This window comes from Lissotriton vulgaris, chromosome 1_1 (genome assembly GCF_964263255.1).
Source record: "Lissotriton vulgaris chromosome 1_1, aLisVul1.2, whole genome shotgun sequence".
Taxonomy (NCBI): Eukaryota; Metazoa; Chordata; class Amphibia; order Caudata; family Salamandridae; genus Lissotriton; species Lissotriton vulgaris.
Window position 1 is genome coordinate 926369843 of NC_141685.1, and position 21505 is coordinate 926391347.

The following is a 21505-nucleotide window of genomic DNA, read 5'->3' on the forward strand; positions in this document are numbered from 1 at the left end:
GAGACGGACTCAAGGCTTTAGCGCTGGTGCCACCCTGTGGAGAAGTTGTTGGTGCCCCCCATTGACCACTTCTGACACAGATTCCCTCACCACCACCCTTTAATAGTGCCCCCAAGTCTCCATAACCACATTCTCTCTCAGATGCATTTAATTTGATTTACAGCCCCACTCACACAAGTGTAGGGTGCATCACACATTACACAGAGACAATCAATTATACGTGGGTAAATCACTGTGTAGGAAACGTTACATAAGACCAATGACTGCAAGGTGTAGGAGTTACACGACAACCATACTAGTAGGCAGTATAGTTTAATACTGATTGGTCTGGAGAAACACAAACTCAGAATTTAAAACGTAATACAATTGTTGGGCGTTCTCTATAATAATCAGAATTGATTTCTATCCAAATGAACACTTTTTGCAATATTAGGCTAATCAAAGACTGGGGGGGGGGGGGCATAACACTCTTATTTATATCTTTCAGCCCTTAGATGACAGTTAATAGTTCTATGTTAGGAATTTTTACTTATTAGCAGCAGATAACAAAAGTATCTCTCTGTGAAAAGCAGTAGCCCACTGACCTATTTACATTATATGCACTTTGTGATCTGCATGGTACATGTTCTTTGCAGGAGGCACATTAACCCTCTTCACTACCTTTCCAGGAGTCAAAACTTCCTCTAGGAAGAACATTTAATCACTGGAGTTATCATGATATTTTTATTGTTGCCGAAAATTGCTGAAGACCAGGAAGGAGACAACAAGCCATTTAAAAACCATAATATACTTGCAAACACAACACCCCCACCCAAAGTCAGCACCCGTCGCTGTCACACAGGGACCACCATCCTAGAGCCAGCCCTTCTCAAGGGTCCTATGACCTGTGCTGCTTCATAGGCCTGCCCGCAAGATTGGAGGTGAACTTCAATATGGATTGTGGTGGACAGGCCTTCAAGGTTAACCCACACTTGCCAACATTAGGGTCCACCTGCTGGTGCTAATACACCAGGGCTTCTAATGTCTAGCATGGGAATGTGCTCCCTCAGGAGAGTGGTCTGGGGGACTGGTCATGAAGACTGAACCTGGTTCCCCAGTTCGAAATTCAACAGTTCTGACCACAGTGCCCCATCCTCTCCCCCACTGAACACCATACTGCTTCATTGAGAGAAACTCACACTTCCCTCAACCACAACCCAATTGTGCTCCGCTATAAACACTTCGATGCAACTCAATTCAAATTACGAACTAGACAAGAGCAATATGCTGCCCAAAAACAAAAAAGTAAAAACTCCCTGCAAAAATTAAACACTCATAGGGAATGTAAAATTAAGTAAAGCACGTGAAATGTAAGCAGGAACAACATGGTTACCTTAACGCTTTTACACTCACTATTCAGAAATCAGTGAGTGCTTTTGCCTGAAAAGTTAAGGACATGACTTCAGGGCCCATTGCTTATATCCTTACAACATGTAAGCAGTATGATTTTTAAAAAAACACATCCGTGAACACAGAGCCGCGGTACACATTTTGTTTTCCAATCCACCCGTCAATCAGGCATTGCAGTACCTCCAGGATTGGTGGACATCCCCACCCGGGGAAAACAATGCTGTTCAAAGAGCGACAAGAAAACAAAAGTAGTTCTTCACTGGCAAACTCTATAAAGTGGTGCTAAAGTGTTTGGGCGTGAATAATATCAATCTGGCCGCTTTATGACCATTTTTCATATTTTGAACCTTTTATTTCCGACGTTGCACTTTGGAAAAGAAAAATGTTAGAAGAAGATGACATTTCCAGCAAAAGTGTTTTTCTTTTTTGGATCCATTTCACAGAGGAACAAATAAACAAAAGGAGGAACGAGAGGTTGAGAACCATTTATTGAGTCACGGTTTTCAGTAAGTGAGGCGGAGTGAGACAGAGAGAGAGGGAATAAGAGGAAGAAAGAGAGGGTGGGGCAGCTGCCAGCAGCAGAGCAGTAGTAGGCACTGTCCTGGTCTTCTCTGGGCAAGTAGGAAAATACAGAGTCCTTTTCCTCCTCTGCCCAACCGAACGGCCACGAAGGCCGAGCCTTATCTGTAGGCCATGGCTATTTCTGCCGTCTTGGGACGCATGTTTCAAATAAAAAAAAGTAGGGTAACAGAATCCATTGAATTAAAGAAGTAGGGGCACCACATGGCCTGCCGATCCCACCTACTTCGACCACTGCTTGTGTCATTGTCCTTTGTAAATGCTGGCTTCAGATTCATTAATAGGCTTGTTAGTCCCTCCTTAGTAACGCCTTGTCTTCATTTGTAACCTCCCATGAGGGCTGGCCATTTTACTTCTGTTGTTACACGGTAGTTCTTATTTAGTTGCTAAGCACTATTTTCTTTTGTGAGTTTCTCCTACTGAAGGCGCGACATGCTTTCATGCAAATTAAGCTGCTCTCTCGCTCCTTGGCTACATCTCCACCCCTTCAACTCTCACTGCCCCAAACACCTCTCCGAGGTCTGTTTATTTTTTTATTTTAATATCTCTTCCTTCACCCCACTTGATCACACTATTTAAAAAAAAGAAATTACATTAGTAGACAGATTAAGTGATTTGATGTTGAGCCGATTCTGAGGCTCAATCACTGGTGCCCAGCTCCTGTGTTGTTAGCTTTGACCGCTGAGTCATATCCTCTCCCTCTGGAAAAGGGGCGCGGCTGCCATTAAAGTAAAAGCGCAGCATGGGGCGCTTTTACAAGAAAAGCATTGGTTTGTCAATTTGACAAACGCTTTTTTTTTGTAAAAGTGCCTCATACAGCGCTTTCACTTTAATGGTTGCCTTGCCTCTTTCTTTAGATATGGCTCGTCTAAAGAAAGGGGCGTGGCCGACATTAAAGTCAAAGCACCGCATATGCGTTTTTACAACAAGCATTTGCAATGCAATCGGTGTCACATTTACGAAACTCTCGTAAATGCGAGACCTATTTAATTGCAAATGCTTGTTATTTATGTGGCGAGGCTGCTAGGTCTCAGAAGAAGCTAGGTTAGAAGAAAAGTTGTATAGAAACCCTTACTTATTTGGGTAAAACAATGTTTTCACATGGGCATGTATCAGGCATTGTTAATTTAGTCAATGCTGGGGAACGTTTGAAGTGCTGGCATCGTATACAGCGGGTTAAAATGTATCTCTGTCGGCATATGAATTGTTGGTGAGCTTTCAAATGGCCAAGAGGAGCATTTGCTCCGCATAGTGGCCATAAGCAGCAATGAGCAACAATACAAGTCTAGTGTGTTTATCTTGCTTGCTGGTGACTTGCCTGTGTTTCCGACCATCAAATGAGGGCCAGGCTAGGAAAAGGGGCCGAAGCAGGCCATTATACAAGGGCCTGAGGAGAGGGGTGAGGTAATCATCCTACCAGGGCTGTGATATTCCACTACAAGCTGCTAACTGTTCATTGTTGCATTTTAGTAACAACGTTAAACGCCTAATCTGCCCAACGGAAATCGTTCTTGCGTGGCTAGGACCCATTTCCTAGGGTAAGGTGTTTAGTGTGCAAAGGCTAGGATAAAATTCAGGCTAGGGGTCCATGTTGACTGGGACCAGATTTCAGGGCAGTAGTAAAAGGAAGACCAACTCAATTTCATTAAACATGTCTTAGGGTGGATCGCTGGGGAAATGCGGGCTATAAGGTAAGCCTGCTCTTTGGACCAAATGCCTGGTTCTATCCCTAGTCAAGGGTCATTATCTTGGCCTTGCTTTCTACTAAGAGTGATAAGGGTTGGGTACCTGGTAACACTCTTTGTACTTTTTAGGATGGCACCTAAGCGAGCATGCTCAGCAGCAAAACGTCCGATCAGATCAACTCAAGTGGTCCAAGATGGGGCTTTATGGCACATTTGCAGTTGATGAAATTATGGGCAGTGGCACAGCAGCACAGGATGGATGGGCCCTCAGAAGAGTCGAAAATGGTCCACGATCAGCCAAAGGGGCCAGTAGCTCCATGAAATCACCATAGAGGGCCAGGTGGGCACCATCTAGGTTCCGAGAGACCTCTTCAAGCTTGAGAGACACCATGATAACAGTGACATCCTCAAGTGTAGCAGTAACCAGTTTAGAGGGTGAGTTGCCATTTCCACTCTAGGAGGTGGATGCTATGTGGATACACAAGCCTTGGTTTCTCCGGGAGGTGGTAGCTATAGCAACACCAACTTGGGGTAGTGGGGCATCAGGCAATCGTTATTTCGCCTACCCAACATACCAAGGGAACCGAGGGGAGAGTGGGGCAACCATCTTAACCATTACACCCAGGAGGTCAGGCTGCACGTCACTAATGGTGCAGGATCAGTAGGTAAAGAACCAAGTGGCAGTGACCCAGCCAGTACAGTCCCCACCGGAAGTTTTTCCCTGGCCTCAGCAAATCATGCTCGGAAGTACAAGTCCTGTGGATTTGGTTAAGGCTAGTGTCAACCCAGCAGCTAGGGTATGGGGAGGGATGGAGTGTCCAATCTGACTGCCCAGGTGGGCACACCCAGCGCTCTGCAGGCCAGTCAGCAGGGTAACGACCAGGATGTACCTGGACGAATTGAATTCCAGGGACCTCTTCCCCCAACTTAGTGCTAGGGACCCCTGCCACCACCATGGTGCCAGCACCATGGAGCACTCAGCAGATGCCGGCAGATGGGCAAGCAGGGGGCTTAACAGTTCCTTATGCTGCCCAGATTTCCCACTTCACTCCCACTAGGGAGAGAAGACTCACGACAGGAGCACCTCAGGGCTCTAGTCTTAGCCCGACATTGTTTAATGTCTACACCGCACCCCTAATTAGCTTGATTGCTTCGTTTGGCATAGAAGCTATAGCCTATGCCGACGACACGCAACTGATCCTGACCATGGACAAAGACAACCAGGACTGGGAAGAGAAACTCAAAGGCTGCCTTACGGCGACCTTTGACTGGATGCGAACTAATCATTTGAAATGCAACACCGGGAAGACGGAGATAATACCGATGGGCCCAAACAATGATTTCATACCCAGACTGTGGTGGCCTGAGAAAGCAGAAATTCCACCCAATACTGCCATCACGGCCCGCAACCTGGGAGTGACCTTTGATAGAAATCTGTCCTTTAAACAGCAGGCACTGAAAGTGGCAGGTACGTGTTTTGGTGTTATAAAGAGTCTGAGAAAGTTCTTCGATCTCCTTCCTTTGGAAGCCAGGAAAACAGTGGTGGTCGCACTGGTTACATCTCATCTTGATTACTGTAATGGATTATATGCAGGCACCAATAAGGAGGTCACCCATAGGCTCCAAATGGTGCAGAATTCGGCGGCCAAACTCATATTAACCCTTTCGATGCTGATGACGAGCTCAGCTCGTCATGATGCACAGTTGAGCTGTGCTGATGACGAGCTGAGCTCGTCATGAATAAAGGGGAAGAGCCATTTCCAGCACAGGAGGGGAAAACACCTAGCAGCCAAGGTGTTAAAGTGGCCCAGAAGATCATCAGCGACAGAAGCCCTTAAAACTTTACATTGGCTACCTATCATCAAAAGAATTCTATTTAAAATATTGCTCATCACTTTCAGAGCATTTCACAAACGTGGACCACTGTACCTGCGGAAAAAATTCACCAGATATCATCCAACCCGAACTCTCCGCTCGACCAACGCCAATCTTCTGGCAGTTCAACCATTCAGGCTTAAGACTCGTGGAGGCAAGTCCATCGCGGTATTAGGTGCAAAAGCATGGAACATCCTCCCACCCCACATAAGAGCGCTGGACAGAGAAACTGAATTCAGGAAACAACTAAAAACCTGGATCTTTACCCTCCCGGACACTACTGCCAGATCCCTAGTGTAAGATTTCTATCTGATCAGCTACACAAGTGGGCGCCAAGATGCTCCTTGGAGCGATAGTTGCGCGGTATAAATAAATCCTTACATTACATTACATTACACTTGCTAACAATAGTTTTCAAGAGTGCTAATTCAACAGTCTGCCTGCCAGGGTCCAAAGCGTGGCATGTACCAGCTGAAATGAAGAAAAAAATATGTAAGGGGGAGTTTTGTCATGTCTTTGACCTTATTAATACAGGGGTGTTGCTAGAGAAGGGGAAGCAAGGTAGGGATGGAGATTTTTGTCCCAAGAACGTGTGGTTTGAGAGATCACTAAAGAATTGAGTGATAGGTTTCACCATTTATGCAGTGATTCTTACGGAGAAGTTTCCCTCCTTGGTTCTACAAATCATGGGTTTTAGTTCCCTCATTCATTGTGCAACATAAGACTCCCCTGAGGGAACTTGGATGCATTATGACATGAATTTTAGGCAGTTGAAGGCTTTACACCCAGAATTTGCATGGGATCACAGGGAAATTATTCTATGGAATGCATAATTTAAGTTGCACACAATGCAGCTAAGGTGAACCATTTCTTTCGAGCCAGTAGATAAGGGGGGAGAAGAGAAATGCATGTTGGCAATTCAACCAGAAATAATGCGCAAAAGGAGCTGCCTGTAAATGTAAGCCTATCTGCTCCGAATCATTGACATAATTTCGAAAGACACAATATCGTCCTACAAATATATCAATACAAACATATCGATAACAATAATATTGACATCCTATACCTATCTAAAAACATACAAAAATATCGGATACACAATATCGAAGAACATAAATATCGATATCACTAAAATCGACAACATACATATCGAAATGTGCAAATATCGACAACTGAAAAATATACACACTAAGGGGTCGATTCCGATCCGGTAAAATCCCCCACGATTTGCCGTACGGAGCGTTTTTCCCGTACGATTAGTACACCTACAACGTCCGCGTACGTACGATCAAGTATGATCCTAACCCAAAGCATATCTTTTTAAAAAAAAAAATTTGGGGGATTATAAACTTTTATTGTCATTCAAGCGCAGATACACAGCAGTGTGCCTACAACCATAGAAGGCCGGCAGCGATACACAGACATTGACACATTAGGAACTTCATCAGTTACAAGCAGAGAGTGGATAGTCAGGGGTAACCAACAGGAAAACAATAAAGCATAAGGCCGATTAGCACAAGTCTAATCCCTAGGGGATCTGCGTTTGGGTGATTGTCAATGGCAAGACAGTTCGCGGGATAGTGCAAATAGAAACCGGGTCAACACAGCAGTGGGCAAAGGAGTACAGTCATAATCTAACATATGATCCACTAGGATCTCCCGGAAGAGGAGGTGTTGAAATCACAGTTTACAGCAGAGTAACTAAGGATCGGGGCAAGATATCATTACAGTGTACAAGACCCATTAGGCACAGACCCACATATCCGTCGCATCTGCATATGCGTATAGCCACATAGATGAAACACAGTGGTCAGGCATTAATCCTTGCATCTAATACGCCAATAACAGCATAGACATCCAGCGTTCCTCCCCTTCCACCCCAGTTAAAAATATGGCATATGAATCTAAACTGGTTCTGCTATTAGGGGTACATCGCCAGTGTCAGTATCCTCCTCCCCTTTGCTTTGCAGAGGTGAGAAGGTAAGTCTGTAGAGGACCCCAGATGTCAGCCGGCCTGGAGTTAAGAGGCAACAGTTCCGAAAATATTCCGTACTATTCCTGACAGTATAACATGTCATGCAACCAATCTTTGAATTTAGGAGCCCGGCCCCGGCCCCATCTACATGCCAGATGTCTCCTTGCCAGCAACAGTGCCACATTAGTATACTTCCTAACCGTCCGCGCTATCTGTGCAGTGTATCCCAGTAGGAACAACTGTGGATCCAAGTCCAAAGCGACACCTATCATAAGGGAGATACCCTCACAAACCTGCGACCAATACTCCTGTACTCGTGGACAGTTCCACGCTAAATGGAAGAAATCCGCCCCTCCCTGTCCACATCTCTCGCACCTATGCGAGTCAGCCAAGCCAAATCTAACCTTCCTAACAGGCGTGTAGTACAACCTATGGAGGAATTTGTAATGTATAATTTTGAAGCGACAGCTGGACATCACCGCACCCGACAAGTCACAACAATACTCCCATTGTTCCTCTGTGATTTCCCTGCCAAAATCCGATGACCAATGCGCCCTAGCTGCACTCTCCACAACAGGCAGTTCTTCTCGCAGGCATTTATATATATTGGACACTAGATGTGTTCCATCAGTGCTATTCAGCTACACTGGGGGGTTCACGAGGATACTCGGGTAATAAGGCTCTTAGGCCTTCTCGCAGCCGTAGGTAATAGAATAATTCCAATGGGTTATGTGCCCATTCCCCAAAAAAATCTTCTCGAGACCGGAATATCCCATCACGGAATAGATCACCCCACATCCGAATGTTCAACCGGCGACACATTCGTTGGAATCCTACCTCCTGAAGGAGCGCCACCTGTGGATGATAAGATAGTGGCATTCGAGCTGTATACAGTAACGGGGTCTGTAACCGTCTCCCTATTCTATGCCATGCATCCATCGTACAGGTCACTGTATTAGAGTGCGTATCCAGTTCCGATGTGGGGGCATGAACCACTCCAACCAGCGGCAGTGGGTGAGCTATCCAGTCTTCCGCCGCTACCTGCGGCATGAAGACAGTCGGTTTCATCCAATAATACAGGTAATGCGCCTGAGCACTCAAATAATATACCTCGAAGTCGGGCACGTCGAAGCCTCCCACCCGATAAGGTTGTGTCATGACCGCCCAGCGGAGTCGCGCCTGCCTGCCTCCCCATACTAGTCGTAGAAGTTCAGAGCTCAAGGTTTTGAAGAAGAATGCGCCTGGGTAATAAGGAATATTGAGGAACAGATATAGGAAACGCGGCAAAACCACCATTTTTATGAGGGAAATTCTCGCCGCCATCGACAAGGGCAGTTTGATCCATCGAGTCACTGAGTCTGCCAGCTTAGTGATACCCACTCCATAGTTCATTCGCAACGTATCTCCCTTGTCTCTCGATATTTGTATCCCCAGGTAGCGTAGCTCAGAGGTGCACCACTCAAGAGGGTACTCGAGCGGGAATTTCGACACAGCTGGTGTTAGAGGGAAGAGTTGGGATTTACCCCAGTTAATAGAGACGCCGGAGAGGCCTCCAAAAGCAACAAACTCCAGCAGTAGTGCATTCAAGTTTGAGCGGGGGTCTTTGACGTACAGAGTGACATCGTCGGCATACAGTGAGATGGAAAGTTGGCGTTGAAGGTAATTAAAGGCGCTGGCTTTGTGAAGTTGTTGGATTCGACAGGCCAACAGCTCTATCGCCACAGCGAAGAGTAAAGGGGAGAGGGGACACCCCTGACGGGTACCCCTTGTTATTGCAAAAGTGTCAGTTAGTCGGCCGTTCACAAGCACTCTCGCCGTTGGAGCCGTGTATAGCAACCGCACCCAATTTACAAAGACCGGGGGAAACCCCATCCTCTGCAAGACCGTGAATAGAAACCCCCACTCCACAGAATCGAAAGCTTTCGATGCGTCTAAAAAACTGCGGCCAGAGGGATCTCAGGGCTAACCGAATGAATCAGGGAGAAAACAGTACGGAGGTTGTGTGAGGTTGACCTCGTAGGGACGAATCCTGACTGATCAGGCAAGATGAGTGTGGTCATGAGTAAGGAGAGTCTCGATGCGAGCACCTTAGCCAGAACTTTGGCGTCGCAGTTCAATAGCGACAGTGGGCGATACGAGTCACAGTGTGTTGCATTTTTTCCGGGCTTAAGTAAAGACGTGATGATGACCTCTCGCATGGACCTCGGGAGTACACCCACTTCTAAGGCATCTTCAAACACCTCCCGCAACACTGGTGCCATGACATCCACATAACATTTATTTTTACAACGCGGTGTATTAAAGCCGGGCATATCTAAAGTCATTAGAACAGGGCAATGGTCAGAATGAGTTCAAAACATTTGGTGCAAGATTCACAGAGACAAAGATATAATCGATTCTGGCCCATGTTCCAGTGTATGATGTGAAGTGTGTGCCATCCAGCAGTTCAGGATGTAGGTGTCTCCAACTATCGATCAGCCCCCCCTCCTCAACTATCCCCCAAAGGGAATCTCTCGCCTTGGTATGGTATGTTGAGCAACCGTCTGCTCTGTCCAATCTCGGGTTCAGAGCAATATTAAAGTCTCCACCCCATATCAGATACCTGGAACCCACATCCATTATAACTCCCCAAAGCAGCGTGAAAAAATGGGGATCATCAACATTAGGGGCATAACAATTGGCAATGGTAATCGTTTCCCCACCCAATCTCCCCCACACAATCACATATCTCCCCTCCTTATCAATACGCTGACCCTGTAGTGTGAACGGTAGAGCCCGGTGTATAAGAATGGCAGTACCCCTGGCGTAAGAGGAGTAGTTTGAGAAAACCCCTCACACCTGCCCATCACGTGCCGAACCCAGAATCAGCTGACGGGGGGTTGTGAGTTTCTTGTAGCATAATTACCTGTACATTATGTCTATCCCAATACGCCAACAGCTGCCTGCGTTTTCGTGCATCCTTTAGCCCACGCACATTCCATGATATGAAATTACATTGGTCAACAACCCCTGCACCCGTAGTTGTCAGTTTTATCCTGCTTTAAGAAAGTACAATGCATCACCCTCATCATCAGTATATCGCGATCATTAGTCCCTCTTACAACACTCCAGTATACCGCTATGTCTGTCTGCTTGTGCATTTCACACTCAATCAACTCACGTAACTCCCATGCATTCCCCCATTCCCCACCCACCTCCCACAGAAGCATCCCCAACTCGCCAGTTTCTTCATCAACCCTCCCCCACCCCAATTCTCTCAACAACCAAGGGTGAAAACATACCCTACAACAACAGTAACCGCATGGGTAATACCCGCTAGGTAGCATTCCAGGTGGCGACACATCACCCCCTCTTCTCCTCCAGCTCCCAATGGCGGAGCTCACCCAGCGAGAGAGGGGGGTACCTGGCGATGAGGATCGAAATCAGCTTTTCTCGGGCCATAGCTCCCGCCCACCTTAACGTTAAGGAGAAATAGAGGACAACGATCACAGCCGTCGCCATGAATCAGTCCACATACCAGTACTCACATACAGGAACCAAATTGATATCAAAAGTTTCAAGAGCCGTGAGGTCACTGTTCCTCGTCCTCCATATGGTCGTTTCTGCGATCAGGCTCAGCCATCCCGTCTCCATTCTGGTGCGCCGAACGTTTAAAATGTTTGATGAAATCCTCAACTTGCTGCGGTTTCGTAAAAAACTTTTGGCGCCCCTGATAAGTGATCCGTAGTCTAGCCGGATAGAGCAATGCGTAATCCACTTGGAGAGCGCGAAGCTTTGCTTTAACATCCAAGAACTTGCGCCGCTCCTCCTGGACCATGGGCGTAAAATCAGGATACATTGTAAAATTGTTACCATCATAGGTGAGCGTTTTGGAGGTTCGAGCCGCCCGCAACGCAGTGTCTCTGTCCCTATAATTTAGCAGACGAGCTATGTTAGGTCTCGGTTTCATGCCCGGCTTGGGTACCGGTCCCAGGGATCTATGCGCCCTCTCTACTATAAACTGGGGGGAGAACGCTTCCGAGCCTACTGCAGCCAGCAGAAGTTTTTCCACATAGTCTTCCATTTTACCCACGTTGGTGGATTCCGGAACTCCTACTATGCGTATGTTATTACGCCGGCTTCTCGCCTCCAAATCTTCGTTCTTTGCCGCTATAGTGCGCAGTAGGTCATCCATCCGTGTTAGTCGCGTCGTATGCTGTCCTGAGGTATCCTCGACATCCGAGACCCGCTGCTCCACCTCCTTCAACCTCCCCTCGTGAACATCCAGCTTGTGGACTACAGCATCCATCCGGGACGACATTCTGTCCACCTTATCCGCAATGGTCGCGAATCCCTGGCGCATCTCGCGAAGGATTTCCTGGAGATCCGTGGAGGTGGTCGCCTGGCTAGCGGCAGGACTGCCAGCCTCTATCTGCTTCTGTTGTTCCGGGCTGGTGCGAGTCGTTTTCTTCGTTGCGTCAAACGTGAGCTTCGGTTGTCGCGCATCAGGCCGACCTATCTTTGCCACAGAGCAATTCCAAGCGACACATATAGCGATGTAGCAGGCAGCAGGTCCACCGCTTATGTGCAGGCGCGTCGGTCAAAACCGTCGCAGTGTCCCCACCGCCCAGCCGGGCGCCAGCAGAGATCGGCACCTGCGTGGGGTGCGGGTGTTTGGTGAGAGCAGGTGTCAGTCGCCTCCTCTGGTCACAGATCGCCCTTCTGATTCAAGCCTTGCAATACTCCAGTGGCTCCACAACGCACCTGTCCCACCATACAACAACTATGAGCAAGACAATGAGGCTGCAGCTTTCCCAGGGCTATTGCTCGCTATTCAGGAGTGCAGAGCAGTCGGCAGTATCAAGCAGTCCTCCCAATCGGGTTGTATATATGTAGGTGTGAGGTCTCCAGGACGTAGGATGCGGTCAATTATTACTGCAGCACGGTAGTTTGCCAAATCACACCCCTGTAGTATTTGCCTAAATCAGCGCAGCAGTTACGCCTCCAAGGGTGGCGAAATACAGCACCCCCCGAGCGTTCGGTACATCAAGTGTATGCATTCGCTATATCCGCCGCTGTAGGTCCTCACCTCAGGGTATGCACAGTGCCAGTAGTAGGCGGGTTGCCCCGTGCAGCACCAGGAGAGGAGTATTATGTCACCAGCAACGCCTGCAGCCCCGGACTCCTTCCAGCGCTTCCCGTTCCTCGTACCTCGCAGGCGAGGACAGAAAAAATATTGAATAAGTAAATGGCGGGCTCCCCAGCCGGCAGCAAATACCTCAGCAGCCCCCAATCGCACACAGTATCAGCGCTCAGTCAAGCGCGCTCGGCGAGTTCCTCCACGCACTGAGGGCAGGTTAAGTAGGGTCCCCTGGAGGATCCGCAGGTAGTGGAAACCCCGCTCCCTAGATGGCCGCCACTCCCGATGGGTCTCAGCAGGGCGCCGGCTGCGCTCGGCAGAGATTAGACTGTCCGAAGGGCAAAAGCGCTGTGAATACCTTAGTGGACAATCAGTTCAGGGCGGGACACAAAGCAGCACACGGTGCAAATCGCCGCTGCGAGGAAAGGACCTCAGAGGTCGTCTTCCGCTGCCGCCGCTCCGTGGCTCACCGAGAAGTTCGCGCCATTCAGGGCCCAGCTGTCACACTACAGCCTCGGCCTCGCGTCGTCCGGCAGGTCGTCCAGCCGTGCTGAGTCTTCCAGCCAGTCAGGGTCGCTGGAAACGGGGGAGCCTCCACCAGCCTCAGGCAACAAGCAATCAGCACCAAAGTTAGACCGGAGCCGCTGTGCAGCCCCCTCAACAGATGAGAGCAGTTGCAGCCCGATTAATCACTGATAAGAGGATTAATTAAAGGATTAATGTCGCCAGGATGTGAGAGCCTCACGAGAAGGCGTCCATACACAAGTGCGCCACCTAGCGCCCTCCAAGTGCGCCACCTAGCGCCCTCCAATTCAAAGCATATCTACGTACAAATCGTACCAAACAACATAGGAACAAAAAATACATATGATACATATCCGGGTCGCGCTCTACGCGCTGTCCGTACGTAAACAGGCATCAGTTTCCGGCCCAGCAAATACGATTCGTGTCTGCGACACTCCGTACGACCCTATTGCTACTGGAGCTGAAAACCTCCGTAAAAGCAGATCCGGCCCGACCCGCACCCTGGTACGCGACAGACACGCCATGAACCCCATCGACCGTGTCATCCCAGTCCTGTACGCCTACGACCTGGTGCACAGAAACTGACGACAGCGCATACAGTGAGAACAACGTACCGCAACAACGGAAGTGTACCTGTACGGTGCGCCACACGCTCTCGTATATCACCATTGCAATAGTGATACGAGCTGCACACACGCCATTAATGTTGGGGTACGGTGCGTCACACGCTCGCGTATATCACCATTGCAATAGTTATACGAGCCGCACACACATCATTAATGTTGGGGTACGGTGCGTCACGCTCGCGTATATCACCATTGCAATAGTGATAGGAGCTGCACACACGCCATTAATGTTGGGGTACGGTGCGTCACACGCTCGCATATATCACCATTGCAATAGTGATACGAGCCGCACACATGCCATTAATGTTGGGGTACGGTACGTCACATCTGAGGGATGGGTGGATATGACTCCCAGCAGTGCCCAGACATGAGAGGGGTGGGTGGATATGACTCCCAGCAGTGTCCAGGCATAGGAGGGGTGTGTGGATATGACTACCAGCAGTGCCCAGACATGGGAGGGGTGGGTGGATATGACTACCAGCAGTGCCCAGATATGAGAGGGGTGGGTGGATATGACTCCCAGCAGTGCCCAGACATGAGAGGGATGGGTGGATATGACTCCCAGCAGTGCCCAGACATGAGAGGGGTGGGTGCACAGGACTCCCAGCAGTGCCCAGACAGAGGAGGGGTGGGTGGATATGACTCCCAGCAGTGCCCAGACATAGGAGGGGTGTGTGGATATGACTCCCAGCCGTGCCCAGACATGAGAGGGGTGGGTGCACAGGACTCCCGCAGTGCCCAGACATGAGAGGGGTGGGTGCACAGGACTCCCAGCAGTGCCCAGACATGAGAGGGGTGGGTGGATATGACTACCAGCAGTGCACTGACAGGAGAGGGGTGGGTGGATATGACTCCCAGCAGTGCCCAGACATGAGAGGGGTGGGTGCGGAGGACTCCCAGCAGTGCCCAGACAGAGGAGGGGTGGGTGGATAAGACTCCCAGCAGTGCCTGGACATGAGAGGGGTGGGTGCAGAGGACTCCCAGCAGTGCCTAGACATAAGAGGGATGGGAGGATATGACTCCCAGCAGTGCCCAGACTTTGGAAGGGTGTGTGGATATGACTCCCAGCAGTGCCCAGACATAAAAGGGGTGGGTGCAGAGGACTCACAGCAGTGCCCAGACATAGGAGGGGTGGGTGCACAGGACTCCCAGCAGTGCCGAGACATTGGAGGGGTGGGTGGATATGACTCACAGCAGTGCCCAGACATGAGAAGGGTGGGTGGATATGACTCCCAGCAGTGCCTAGACATAAGTGGGGTGGGTGGATATGACTCCCAGCAGTGCCCAGACATGAGAGGGGTGGGTAGATATGACTCCCAGCAGTGGCCAGACATGAGAGGGGTGGGTGCACAGGACTCCCAGCAGTGCCCAGACATGAGAGGGGTGGGTGCAGAGGACTCCCATCAGTGCCCAGACATGAGAGGGGTGGGTGGATATGACTCCCAGCAGTGCCCAGACATGAGAGAGGTGAGTGCACACTACTCCCAGCAGTGCCCAGACAGAGGAGGGGTGGGTGGATATGACTCCCAGCAGTGCCCAGACATAGGAGGGGTGTGTGGATATGACTCCCAGCAGTGCCCAGACATGAGGTGGGTGGGTGGATATGACTACCACCAGTGCCCAGACATAAGAGGGGTGAGTGGATATGACTTCCAGCAGTACCCAGACATGGGAGGGGTGGGTGGATATGACTCCCAGCATTGCCCAGACATGAGAGGGGTGGGTGCACAGGACTCTCAGCAGTGCCCAGACATGAGAGGGGTGGGTGCAGAGGACTCCCAGCAGTGCCCAGACATGAGAGGGGTGGGTGGATATGACTCGCAGCAGTGCCCAGACATGAGAGGGGTGGGTGCAGAGGACTCCCAGCAGTGCCTAGACATAAGAGGGGTGGGTGGATATGACTCTCAGTAGTGCCCAGACAAGAGAGGGGTGGGTGGGTATTACTCCCAGCAGTGCCCAGACATAAGAGGGGTGGGTGCAGAGGACTCCCAGCAGTGCCCAGACATAGGAAGGGTGGGTGCACAGGACTCCCAGCAGTGCCCAGAAATGAGAGGGGTGGGTGGATATGACTCCCAGTAGTGCCCAGACAAGAGAGGGGTGGGTGGATATTACTCCCAGCAGTGCCCAGACATAAGAGGGGTGGGTGCACAGGACTCACAGCAGTGCCCAGACATGAGAGGGGTGGGTGGATATGACTCCCAGCAGTGCCCAGACATGAGAGGGGTGGGTGCACAGGACTCCCAGCAGTGCCCAGACATGAGAGGGGTGGGTGCAGAGGACTTCCAGCAGTGCCCAGACATGAGGGGTGGGTGCACAGTACTCCCAGCAGTGCCCAGACAGAGGAGGGGTGGGTGGATATGACTCCCAGCAGTGCCCAGCCATGAGAGGGGTGGGTGGATATGACTACCAGCAGTGCCCAGACATGAGAGGTGTGGGTGCACAGGACTCCCAGCAGTGCCCAGACATGAGAGGGGTGAGTGCACACTACTCCCAGCAGTGCCTAGACATAAGAGAAGTAGGTGGCTGTGACTCCCAGCAGTGCCCAGTCATAGGAGGGGTGTGTGGATATGACTCCCAGCAGTGCCTGGACATGAGAGGGGTGGGTGCAGAGGACTCCCAGCAGTGCCTAGACATAAGAGGGATGGGAGGATATGACTCCCAGCAGTGCCCAGACTTTGGAAGGGTGTGTGGATATGACTCCCAGCAGTGCCCAGACATAAAAGGGGTGGGTGCAGAGGACTCACAGCAGTGCCCAGACATAGGAGGGGTGGGTGCACAGGACTCCCAGCAGTGCCGAGACATTGGAGGGGTGGGTGGATATGACTCACAGCAGTGCCCAGACATGAGAAGGGTGGGTGGATATGACTCCCAGCAGTGCCTAGACATAAGTGGGGTGGGTGGATATGACTCCCAGCAGTGCCCAGACATGAGAGGGGTGGGTAGATATGACTCCCAGCAGTGGCCAGACATGAGAGGGGTGGGTGCACAGGACTCCCAGCAGTGCCCAGACATGAGAGGGGTGGGTGCAGAGGACTCCCATCAGTGCCCAGACATGAGAGGGGTGGGTGGATATGACTCCCAGCAGTGCCCAGACATGAGAGGGGTGAGTGCACACTACTCCCAGCAGTGCCCAGACAGAGGAGGGGTGGGTGGATATGACTCCCAGCAGTGCCCAGACATAGGAGGGGTGTGTGGATATGACTCCCAGCAGTGCCCAGACATGAGGTGGGTGGGTGGATATGACTACCACCAGTGCCCAGACATAAGAGGGGTGAGTGGATATGACTTCCAGCAGTACCCAGACATGGGAGGGTGGGTGGATATGACTCCCAGCATTGCCCAGACATGAGAGGGGTGGGTGCACAGGACTCTCAGCAGTGCCCAGACATGAGAGGGGTGGGTGCAGAGGACTCCCAGCAGTGCCCAGACATGAGAGGGGTGGGTGGATATGACTCGCAGCAGTGCCCAGACATGAGAGGGGTGGGTGCAGAGGACTCCCAGCAGTGCCTAGACATAAGAGGGGTGGGTGGATATGACTCTCAGTAGTGCCCAGACAAGAGAGGGGTGGGTGGGTATTACTCCCAGCAGTGCCCAGACATAAGAGGGGTGGGTGCAGAGGACTCCCAGCAGTGCCCAGACATAGGAAGGGTGGGTGCACAGGACTCCCAGCAGTGCCCAGAAATGAGAGGGGTGGGTGGATATGACTCCCAGTAGTGCCCAGACAAGAGAGGGGTGGGTGGATATTACTCCCAGCAGTGCCCAGACATAAGAGGGGTGGGTGCACAGGACTCACAGCAGTGCCCAGACATGAGAGGGGTGGGTGGATATGACTCCCAGCAGTGCCCAGACATGAGAGGGGTGGGTGCACAGGACTCCCAGCAGTGCCCAGACATGAGAGGGGTGGGTGCAGAGGACTTCCAGCAGTGCCCAGACATGAGGGGTGGGTGCACAGTACTCCCAGCAGTGCCCAGACAGAGGAGGGGTGGGTGGATATGACTCCCAGCAGTGCCCAGCCATGAGAGGGGTGGGTGGATATGACTACCAGCAGTGCCCAGACATGAGAGGTGTGGATGCACAGGACTCCCAGCAGTGCCCAGACATGAGAGGGGTGAGTGCACACTACTCCCAGCAGTGCCTAGACATAAGAGAAGTAGGTGGCTGTGACTCCCAGCAGTGCCCAGTCATAGGAGGGGTGTGTGGATATGACTACCAGCAGTGCCCAGACTTGAGAGGGGTGGGTGGATATGACTACCAGCAGTACTCAGACACGAGAAGGGTGGGTGGATATGACTCCAGGCAGTGCCCAGACATGAGAAGAGTGGGTGGATATGACTCCCAGCAGTGCCCAGACATGAGAGGGGTGGGTGCACAGGACTCCCAGCAGTGCCCTAAACAGAGGAGGGGTGGCTGAATATGACTCCCAGCAGTGCCCAGACATGAGAGGGGTGGGTGCAGAGGACTCCCAGCAGTGCCTAGACATAAGAGAAGTGGGTGGATGTGACTCCCAGCAGTGCCCAGACATAGGAGGGGTGTGTGGATATGACTACCAGCAGTGCCCAGACTTGAGAGGGGTGGGTGGATATGACTACCAGCAGTACTCAGACACGAGAAGGGTGGGTGGATATGACTCCCAGCAGTGCCCAGACATGAGAAGAGTGGGTGGATATGACTCCCAGCAGTACCCAGACATGAGAGGGGTGGGTGCACAGGACTCCCAGCAGTGCCCAGACATGAGAGGGTTGGGTGGATATGACTCCCAGCAGTGCCCAGACATGGGAGGGGTGTGTGGATATGACTACCAGCAGTGCCCAGACATGAGAGGGGTGGGTGGATATGACTCCCAGCAGTACCCAGACATGAGAGGGGTGGATCCACAGGACTCCCAGCAGTGCCCAGATATAAGAGGGGTGGGTGCAGAGGACTTCCAGCAGTGCCCAGACATAGGCGGGGTGGGTGCACAACACTCCCAGAAGTGCCGAGACATGGGAGGGGTGGGTGCACAGGACTCCCAGCAGTGCCCAGACATGAGAGGGGTGGGTGCAGAGGACTCCCATCAGTGCCCAGACATGAGAGGGGTGGGTGGATATGACTCCCAGCAGTGCCCAGACATGAGAGGGGTTAGTGCACACTACTCCCAGCAGTGCCCAGACACAGGAGGGGTGGGTGGATATGACTCCCAGCAGTGCCCACACATAAGAGGGGTGGGTGCAGAGGACTCCCAGCAGTGCCCAGACATAGGAAGGGTGGGTGCACAGGACTCCCAGCAGTGCCCAGACATGAGAGGGGTGGGTGGATATGACTCCCAGTAGTGCCCAGACAAGAGAGGGGTGGGTGGATATTACTCCCAGCAGTGTCCAGACATAAGAGGGGTGGGTGCAGAGGACTCCCAGCAGTGCCCAGACATAGGAAGGGTGGGTGCACAGGACTCACAGCAGTGCCCAGACATGAGATGGGTGGGTGGATATGACTACCACCAGTGCCCAGACATAAGAGGGGTGAGTGGATATGACTTCCAGCAGTGCCCAGACATGGGAGTGGTGGGTGGATATGACTCCCAGCAGTGCCCAGACATGAGAGGGGTGGGTGCACAGGACTCTCAGCAGTGCCCAGACATGAGAGGGGTGGGTGCAGAGGACTCCCAGCAGTGCCCAGACATGAGAGGGGTGGGTGCAGAGGACTCCCAGCAGTGCCCAGACATGAGAGGGGTAGGTGCAGAGGACTCCCAGCAGTGCCTAGACATAAGAGGGGTGGGTGGATATGACTCTCAGTAGTGCCCAGGCAAGAGAGGGGTGGGTGGATATTACTCCCAGCAGTGCCCAGACATAAGAGGGGTGGGTGCAGAGGACTCCCAGCAGTGCCCAGACATAGGAAGGGTGGGTGCACAGGACTCCCAGCAGTGCCCAGACATGAGAGGGGTGGGTGGATATGACTCCCAGTAGTGCCGAGACAAGAGAGGGGTGGGTGGATATTACTCCCAGCAGTGCCCAGACATAAGAGGGGTGGGTGCAGAGGACTCCCAGCAGTGCCCAGACATAGGAAGGGTGGGTGCACAGGACTCACAGCAGTGCCCAGACATGAGAGGGGTGGGTGGATATGACTCCCAGCAGTGCCCAGACATGAGAGGGGTGGGTGCACAGGACTCCCAGCAGTGCCCAGACATGAGAGGGGTGGGTGCAGAGGACTTCCAGCAGTGCCCAGACATGAGAGGGGTGGGTGCACAGTTCTCCCAGCAGTGCCCAGACAGAGGAGGGGTGGGTGGATATGACTCCCAGCAGTGCCCAGACATGAGAAGAGTGGGTGGATATGACTCCCAGCAGTGCCCAGACATGAGAGGGGTGGGTGCACAGGACTCCCAGCAGTGCCCAGACATGAGAGGGTTGGGTGGATATGACTCCCAGCAGTGCCCAGACATAGGAGGGGTGTGTGGATATGACTACCAGCAGTGCCCAGACATGAGAGGGGTGGGTGGATATGACTCCCAGCAGTACCCAGACATGAGAGGGGTGGGTCCACAGGACTCCCAGCAGTGCCCAGACATAAGAGGGGTGGGTGCAGAGGACTTCCAGCAGTGCCCAGACATAGGCGGGGTGAGTGCATAGGACTCAAAGGAGTGCCGAGACATGGGAGGGGTGGGTACACCGGACTCCCAGCAGTGCCCAGACATGAGATGGGTGGGTGCAGAGGACTCCCATCAGTGCCCAGACATGAGAGGGGTGGGTGGATATGACTCCCAGCAGTACCCAGACATGAGAGGGGTGAGTGCACACTACTCCCAGCAGTGCCCAGACAGAGGAGGGGTGGGTGGATATGACTCCCAGCAGTGCCCAGACATAGGAGGGGTGTGTGGATATGACTCCCAGCAGTGCCCAGACATGAGATGGGTGGGTGGATATGACTACCACCAGTGCCCAGACATAAGAGGGGTGAGTGGATATGACTTCCAGCAGTGCCCAGACATGGGAGGGGTGGGTGGATATGACTCCCAGCAGTGCCCAGACATGAGAGGGGTGGGTGCCCAGGACTCTCAGCAGTGCCCAGACATGAGAGGGGTGGGTGCAGAGGACTCCCAGCAGTGCCCAGACATGAGAGGGGTGGGTGGATATGACTTGCAGCAGTGCCCAGACATGAGAGGGTGGGTGCAGAGGACTCCCAGCAGTGCCTAGACATAAGAGGGGTGGGTGGATATGACTCTCAGTAGTGCCCAGACAAGAGAGGGGTGGGTGGATATTACTCCCAGCAGTGCCCAGACATGAGAGGGGTGAGTGCACACTACTCCCAGCAGTGCCCAGACAGAGGAGGGGTGGGTGGATATGACTCCCAGCAGTGCCCAGACATAGGAGGGGTGTGTGGATATGACTCCCAGCAGTGCCCAGACATGAGATGGGTGGGTGGATATGACTACCACCAGTGCCCAGACATAAGAGGGGTGAGTGGATATGACTTCCAGCAGTGCCCAGACATGGGAGGGGTGGGTGGATATGACTCCCAGCAGTGCTCAGACATGAGAGGGGTGGGTGCACAGGACTCTCAGCAGTGCCCAGACATGAGAGGGGTGGGTGCAGAGGACTCCCAGCAGTGCCCAGACATGAGAGGGGTGGGTGGATATGACTCGCAGCAGTGCCCAGACATGAGAGGGGTGGGTGCAGAGGACTCCCAGCAGTGCCTAGACATAAGAGGGGTGGGTGGATATGACTCCCAGCAGTGCCCAGACATGAGAAGAGTGGGTGGGTAT